Source organism: Pinus tabuliformis, chromosome 8, assembly GCF_031772625.1.
Source record: "Pinus tabuliformis cultivar Carrire ecotype Pingquan chromosome 8, CPIR1, whole genome shotgun sequence".
NCBI lineage: Eukaryota > Viridiplantae > Streptophyta > Pinopsida > Pinales > Pinaceae > Pinus > Pinus tabuliformis.
Genome location: NC_142294.1, coordinates 770,402,632 through 770,411,860, shown reverse-complemented (window position 1 = coordinate 770,411,860; position 9,229 = coordinate 770,402,632). Strand labels below are relative to the sequence as shown.

General features: G+C 34.1%; 1 pseudogene; it reads left to right on the top strand.

The window, feature by feature from the left end:
• Positions 1-2,098: 2,098 nt before the first annotated feature.
• Positions 2,099-6,370, top strand: LOC149237861 (mitochondrial outer membrane protein porin of 36 kDa-like; annotated as a pseudogene).
• The last annotated feature ends 2,859 nt before the right edge of the window (positions 6,371-9,229 follow it).

The window sequence follows — 9,229 nt, the reverse complement described above, 5'->3', positions numbered from 1 at the left end:
GTACTTTTGTGATTATGATGTCAAGAGTCAATAAGCATAAAATATTTAGCATAATCTAGGAGATCAAATAGGTTGATATAGCTTAATGCTCACACATGGCATTATGGTGGAATTTATTTCCAGTCTTACTTAGAGCTCACATATATGTATAAAAAAAGTGCATGCTTACTTTAAACTTGAGGAGAAATGTGTTTTGGAATTGGTTTTAAGGGAAAGTTATCCCATACTTCTTATGTGATATTATTATATTGAAATAGATGAAGAAACATGATTACATGATAACTAAGTCAGTAATGTTACAAAAGAAGAAAAAAAGAAAATTGAGTATTAGTGATTAATGTGACCTCCACTTTTATATATTATTGATGGTTGGTAAGGTGGGACCTTACACTATGAAAGTAAGAGTAAAGATCCTGCATATGATACTTTCATCAATGTCGGAAAAAGTAGAATTTGAAAAATTTTGAATGAACTATAAAGCATGATCATATGTAGAAGTATTTCTCTTACCATCATACTTTACCTTCGACTAGAGTCTTACAAGTTTCATTGGAGCGATGGAAGATGCATGTCCAAAGATACAATTCCAAATGGGAATTTTAGAAGGAGCTATTGTAAATAAACAATAACTTTGAAATACAAGACTCAAAACGAAAACGTGTTGTTGACCCTCCTTATAGTGCCAAAACTGTTGATGGAAAAAAATGATTGAAATAAAAAATTGGGGAGATCACCCAGTCAGGGTCCCAATTAAGCCCTTATCTATTTTGGATGATTATTCTCGCTAGTTCAAATAAGTCTAATTACCCTCACTCTCCTTGTTGACTTGTGATATCCTTGATATCAACAAAAAGATAAAAGTCTGATTTACCATTTTGTAGCTAGCTTGTAGGAAAACAATCCTTAAGATGACATGATGGATCATCTAAGCCACAAATGAGGAAAAACAAAGCAAACTAGTCTAACTCGATACCTAGGAGATAACTCCCAAATGCCAAGTATAAGGGTTTAAATATGATGGAGATTTAACATGATTTTTATGATGAATATCAGGCTGCTGAAATAGTTATAATAATTGATATTTTAAGTACAAGTCACACTCGATTTGGAGATTTAAAACAATGAAAGATGAGCCATTAAAACTTGAAAAAAGTTCACACAATTTCAATGAAAATTAAATCATTTATGATGGAAAATTTATGAGTAAATAGTTACTCAAAAAATTATTTTAATGAAAGAGAAAATCGAGAAAATTAAATAAATATAATATCTATGGGATCATTAGATCAGATAGTTGATCCAACGAACAAAAAATTGTCATATTTAAAATAAGTGCAAAACATGGAATAATTGACACAATTATGCCATTAAAAGAATAATATTTGTATTGACAAATAATAGTATTTGAATACAAAAAAAAGAAGAGAAAACTCTAAATTCTTGCTCTATTTTACAATGAATCTATTAAGCAACCTTCCCAAGACTTTTGGCTCTACCACTTGAGAAAATAGCTACATTAGTGCAAGATTTGATTTAAAGAAAGAGATTGAGCCTTGAAAAGAAAACATCCAAAACTCATATCTGAGTATTCCTGTCAACTTACAACAAAAAATTCCCTCATATAATTGCTAGGATTCTCCCATTTGCATAAAAAAGGAATCGTTTCTCCACTCTCCTAATATTTATTTATAATTTACAACAATATTCCCAAAAAGGAGTGTTGTTAAAGAGTAGTTTTTGATATATGATTTTCAACTGATAAAATTCCTCTTTCCTCTTTGCTAGTGCAATTCCATTACTCCATGATTCCTGGCTTCATCGTCTCTATTAGCACTCCATAAATCCCTTAAGGCTAAGGAAAGGTATCCTAGAGGTAACCACAAACCACTTGTAGATTAAGGTCCAGTCCCCCTAACCTTGGAGAGGGCTCTCTCGCTAGATCAACTATCAATCAAAAAGACTGATAGGATATGGATTTTAGACTGGTTATTAAGCTTAGAGGTAGATGATATAAAGTTGAATGAAAATTGTTGGGAGAGAGGGCCACTGAAGTATAAGATTATAGAACATTAGGGCATATATGAGCCATCTAGATAACATGGGCAAGGTAGACACACATTTCAAGTCGATTGTCGATTGTAGTATAGTGAAGAAAGAGGGAAACACATAAATATTTAGTCAAATGTAACAGAGCATAAGGTTATGAAATCTATTACACAACCTATAACCAAATATTTAGAAGAAACATGATAGAGCAATGAAGAATTCTATCATGTATGAGATCCACAATTATCCTGAGCATATAAAGATGAATTCAAGACAACAGTTTTAGAAATGGATATTAGATTAACATAAATAAAACACAAACTTGAAACCACACACCACAAGAATCTCTGAAACTAATAGTAAATTTTGCTTTGATCTTTTATTAAAATATTTAAATACAGGGCTTCCTCCTACTCTCAACAATTCTCCATCCTTTTTTACATTGTATACTTAGCCATTAAATATCACTTCAGTCGGATGACCAGGTACATTGCATCGATCCACCAAGTGGATCAAAAGGTGTGTTTTATCAGAAGAACAAGAATCAGGTCAAATATAGGAACAACAAGATTCATAGAAACAATATTTTTATCATCATCTGCAAACATAGTCCTCTGGGAAATCCCGAATGCCTTCCACTGTGCCAAAAATCCTGCTCATAATGGGTAAAAATCCTCTGGATGCCTTGGTGCATCTACTTTCTTCCTTATCGAGTTGCTTTAAGCTTATCGAGTTCCTCTACTTTTCGAACAGTCAAATCATAGAAACATGGCGGAGTATAATATCATGACTATGGAAAGGATTATAAGCCATACAACCAGTGATCAATAACCATCAGCTTATGTCGCAAGAGCTTATCCCACAAGTTCTCCTTACGCCTCCCTTTTAATATTTCCGAGATTTGGTGAAAAGGGGGCCGATTCTTTAACGTATTGTTGCATTATAAATGGTATCCATGTATAATATATGGGACCACACCACATATGTGTATGTGCCTATTATAATATCGAAACTTGGAGATCGACATTTTTCATAATGTTTCCCTTGATGCAACCCTAAAAACTTGTGATCTCCGATGAGTGATGTGGCCTAGTCCACGTGGAGAGAAAATAAGGGAAGGTCTCGTGCTAAGGCTTTAACACATAAAAGCCTTTCTTTACCCTTTCATCCCAACTTTATGATTTTAATGCATAAAACAAATATATTCTTGTCGTTGCCTACCTTGTGTCAATAGCCCTCAGTCCTTTGAGCTTCTTTGTGACCATGGGCCAACCCCCACATCAGATCCCCTTAATCATATATTTTCAATCAATGGTTTTAACTTTATGCAACGATGTGCCTCAACCTGCGATCACTGATATGCAACTTGACGTCATCCTCTGCCACCTGTCACCTTGTGAGTAGTGACATGTGTCACGTTGAATTGCCCCCTTAGGACCCCTAAAAATGTCGTATTTGCATGCCATGTGTCTGCCGTACCACCACGTCATTGTTGATGTCATATGCCACATGGCACATCAGAACCAATAGTTTCTCGCCATGAGTCCCATTGGAGGAGAGAGAAAAGGATCAAAACTGCTCTATTTTGTCAATGAAATCCTTTATAAAACATTTCAGGCATTCCTCGACACTTTAATTCTAACAACACATTTCCTGGTGATTTAATTGCATATCGTAACTTTTAGAGTTGTCACCCTTGCGACCTAAGAATGCCGATCTTTAAATGTGATATGACCCGGGCTCTACCGATTAAAAAACATCTTAGAATTTTTTGCAATTCATTTTCTCCTTTTTCTTCTTTTCCATTTTATTGATTTCAATTTGTAACTTTTGTATTTTGAACTATAGATTAGGAGGAGGTTAATTTCTTGAGGAATAGTAAAGATATTATGGTTTTTTTATGTGTGCAAGTATGTATTGAGGTTTCTAGTGATGGATGCAACTCCTCCTACTGTTTCTCCAACCATTACCTTAATGAGAAGGTTGTTGGAGAAAAAATGTAGTTTATATCTTGGTTCGATCTCTAGGTATCCAACTTCCTACTGGAGAGGGTTTGACATCGACGTGTGAAAATATCCTCCAACGCTATCATAATACAAACCATAGCTCTTTCTTGGATTCCACAATTTCACTGTTTGTATATGTTTGTGGCTTTTGGGCTTGAATACCATTCCTAATCTCAAAGCCACAACTATTCATTATAAGCTCTTCCTTCACCTTGTTTTCCCTAACCTATTTGTATTTTGTTTTCTATAGGGTTCATTCTTTTTGTGTTGATAATTCCAATAGACTTTTCTGTAGAGGTGAAAGAATAGATTCACCGGGAATTTGATATGAGACCACAATCTACTTGAAATATGCTTTACAACGCAGTCAAAAGCACAATTTGTGAACAAAGGCTCTCAGAATGAGATTCATTTTGCAAGACTAATAAAATGAAAATACGAACGGATGTATCATTTCACATTAATTAATATTCTCCTTTATTCCATAGGAAACTTTCCTCTTGGTCTTGATTCACAATCACATATTCTTTTAGACAGGTGAGATAAGAGTTTTGATGGATATCTCCATCCACTCCTAGATAAAAGTCTTTCAAATTATCATCTTAGAATTGAATGCCTCTTATTTCTCATTAGCCAGTTCCACTTGAGCTTTCCTGTATTTCTCGTCTCTGGTGTCAATGTCTATTTCCAATTGAAAGCTTGTTTTTTAAATCAAGAGCAAGGAGTGCAAATTTTTGCCTTCAAAATTCTTTGTTGCTATAAATATTTATGCTGTTTGGAGTATTTCTTAATTTGTTTTTGTTTTTCAATTTTGGAACCTCAGTGGTATTGAATCCACTATGTGAATTGTTTAGTTTGAGGACTTAAGTGATATAATTTATTTTACAGCCATTAGCAGCTACAGATGGTGCTAATCAACATGCTATGATTGAAATTCTAAAAGAACATGGTGCAAAATATTTGGTAAGTTTGCTGATGCAGTGCAAACAAATTTAAGTACATAATTATTGTTGACAAATTGACCCTTGATATGTGTTATGATTCTCAGTTAAGGTCTTCCATCCTCTCTCTTTCTCTCTGTTGTTTATCATCAACATCAATTTATTCTATTTGACATCTGAAGGAAAAATTGCCCAATATTAGTTTGAAATTATGAAAGGAGTGTAGCATTGGAGGATTAATGCTATATTCATAATTCCAACCAACGTGTACTTTTTTAGGGGGGCTTTGATCCTTGCCTAAAAAGAAATATTTGGAACTAATCAAGTGTCAAACTACGACATAAATTATGCTGTGACACCTTTGGAAAACTTAAAAATATATCTGCTGAATATTGGATATATGTGTTTTAGCCATTTCATTATTATTTTATATTGCTATGAAATTAAACATTGATGCCTAATAAATTAATTCTGTAGACATGTAAGATTTCTTTCATTTCAATTTTTATAATTCACATGTTGCCTTACAACAAAATTTGTTACAATTTTTGCACATTGTCTCATCCCAATTTACTGAAAAATGGTCATCGACTGAAAAACGGTTGCTTATATGCACATTATTCATGCTTTATAGTGTTACAAGTACCTTTGTAAATTTTTTGTGACATAGATTATACTTTAACTTTATTTACATTATATATTGTAAATTTGACAAGTTGAGCTTCAATATCTGCATGATTATGTAGGGGTCAGCACAAGCATTGCATTGACACTATCTCCAATAACACATTTCTCAAGAGTAATTGGAAATGAGAATATTTCTATAGGAGGTGAAGTTGCTTTCTACATTGCATCAGGAAATTTGAAATATGATGCAAGCTTGACTATTTCAAAGCTTTATTTTGTTTCTTCTTTGACCTTATAAGACTTGGTCCTTTCCATTCTTGTAAACTGAAATAGTGAATTTTAGTGGGTTTTTTGGTACAATATAGGGTAAATTACAAACTTTTTTATGAAGCATTTCATAGAAATTTTTATGGTGTCATAATGAAAGTGGCTCATTCTTTGCAGAGCTAGTAAGGGTGATACCTTGAAGGCATCTTACTTGCACATCGTGAGTCCTCTAACAAAGACTATTGTTGGAGCAAAGATATCACATAGCTTTTCAAGGAATGAGAATATGTTCACCATAGGCACTCAACATGCTTTGGACCCACTAACAACAGTTAAGGGGTGCCTCAATTATTATGGAAGGGAAGCTGCACTACTTCAGCATGAGTGGAGGCCTAAAAGTTTTGTTACTATTTCTGGTGAGGTGGACACCAAGCCCTTCACAACGATGTGAAGGTTGGGTTATCTCTATTTTTGAAGCCTTGAAGGATTTGTCATCGATATGCACTATTTGGTACAAATTTAAGTGAAGTTCTGTGCCAAATTTTGATTGGAATTTTTTGAGTTTTTCCTTTCAGAATAATTATTTCAGTGCTTGTGTTTTCTATTGAGGCACAAAGAAGCTCAACACCTTGACTTAATTACCAATGTAGTTTTGTGAAGTCAGATGTTGTAAATTTTTTTAGGCATCTTCTCTTGAAAATGGGTGTTGCCAAACATGGTTGGCTGGAGTTTCAATCTATTTGAAAAGTCGTGAAACGTTTTTGGCTTTAGGTAATGGTAAGATTATTAACTGAGCTCTTCAGTATTTGATATGGGTGGGGTTTTTTTCAGGCCCTTGATTTTATATTATTTCAACATTTGGATGAGGGCTTAGACCTTCCCATTTTGATTGAATTAATAATTTGAGGGTATGTTGGCCTACCCAAATATTCTGTGGACATCGGTTCAGTGTCTGTGTTTTCTATTCAGTGACAAAGCATCTCAACACCTTGACTCAATTATCATTGTAGTTTTGTGAAGTGAGATGTTGTAATTTTTTTTAAGGCATATGCTCTTGAAAATGGGTGTTGCCAAACATGGTTGGCTAGAGCTTCGATCTAGTTGAAAAGTTTTGAAACCATTTTGGTTTTAGGTAATGGTAAGATTATTAATTGAGCTCTTCAGTATTTGATATGGGTGGGGTTTTGTTCAAGCCCTTCATTTCATATTTTTTGAGCATTTGGATGAGGGCTTAGACCTTGCTATTTTGATTGAATTAATAATTTGAGGGTATGTTGGCCTGCCCAAATTTTCCCTAGACATTAGCTAGCATCAGTTCTCACCCTTCAACTAATCCAATATTGAAGTGCATAGTTCCCATATGCAATTAGGAGGCCCAAAAATCATGGCAACAAATTGTATTTTTCATCTAACTGTATTTGATGATTTAGAAGGTGTCTCGGCCATCTTGAAGTGGTTTCGCTATATTCCTCCATATATAGGAGGACCTCTTCCTATTGTGAATACTCTAAATCTTCCAGATAGACTAGTTGAATATGCTCCAGAGAATTCATGTGATCCTTGCGCAACTATTCATGGTCTAGAATATAATGGTAGGTGGCTTAGTGGCATCTTTGACAAATAATGCTTCACAGAGACATTAGAAGCATGGTAAAAGACAATGGTTATTGGGTGAGTGAAGATTTGGGGCATCCCTGTGGGTGTTATTTTTTTTTAGACCCAAACATTAATGCGGGTGATTCCTGTAAACCCTGGTCAACTTGATTCTACTGAGAGAGTAGTACCTCAAGTAGTTCAGATCTGATTTTTATATTTAGCATGTAAAACAACACAAACCTTGCTAGATTTGAACAAAGAAGAGCTTCCACTGTTTATCTTTGCGAACCAAAGAGGGTTCTCTATTGGTCAAAGGGATATTTTTGAAGTAATTATTCAAGTTGGATCTACCAGTGTGGAGAATTTCTGCACATACAAGTAACATGTGTTTGTTTACATACCAAAAACAGGGGCACTATGGGGAGGACCATGGGTGGTAGTTGATAGAAAGATTAATTCAGATGAAGTTGAAATGTATGAAAACACAATAACAAAAGGTGGTGTACTAGAACCAAAGAGAATGATTGAAATTAAATTATGTACAAAAGATCTACGTGAATGCATGCATAATCTTGACCCAAATCTCATTTCACTTATGATTAAGTTACAAGAAGCCAAGGATGATCATCCCAGGGCTAAAGTAATACGACAACAAATTAAATCTTGGGAAAAATAGAAGCTTCCCTTTTATAACCATATTGCCATCATATTCGCGGAGTTGCATGACACGTCCTTCAGATTCGTGGAGTTGCATGACACATCCTTCTCCAAATGTTCTTAATATAACTGTTGTGGACTTTAATGGTATGACAAAGGTTCTAGTGAGTGATCAACCTTCTAATATTGAAGCCTAGATTAGAGAAATTATTTTGTCATACATCAACCATGAAACACGCATAATTCTAGTAGTTTCACTTGCAAATGTAGATTTGTGAAAATATGATACCCTTTCATATTGACACTAATTGTTGATCCTGATGGTAAGTACATTTGTAGGGTATTTTAGCTGAAAAATTGGATCTCATTTTAGTTGTTTCCATTTTGAAATCTATGCTTCGATGGATGTTTTAGATGTTTCTTGGCAAAAATTATCCATTATTTTATTTTTAGTAAATTGGGATATTCTAATTTTTTAATATAAATATTCATGTTAGGGCACCGAACTATAGGTTTGTTTACAAAGGTAAAATTGTTACAAAAATTAGTTGAAGTTATTATATTATTGTAATGCTTGTGTATGGAGTTGTGAAAGTGGTGTGATTTTAATGTATTTTTCCGGCCAGATATTATGGACCGTGGAACTGATCTAACTAATTTCCATTTGGGAAATGTAATCCCCCTATGCCTAGATTATATTGGAGTTGTCGATCAAAGTCAAGCAGTATGTCTAATAACTGTCAAGCATCTCATTTTCTTCTAGAAAATAACTTTTGTAATTTTTAGGCTTACACACTTGCACTCATACATAATATTCTTTGCAAGTTTTGTATAAAGACACTATTAACCTGTGCAATGAATTATCTACAACTTGAACTCTCTCCTATTTATTTTGGTCTAGCTAATAGTCATTTAACTATTCTAGCTCTACTCCCTTTTCATTTGTCACATATGACATTCCTTTTCCCATAACCTCATATGAGGTTGGGCATCACAAGAACCTAACTTGCAAAAAGTGCACTATTGGCACAAACACAAACACAAATTGGAAGGCTAGTAGAATAGGTAATGAATGTGCAGAATTTAACC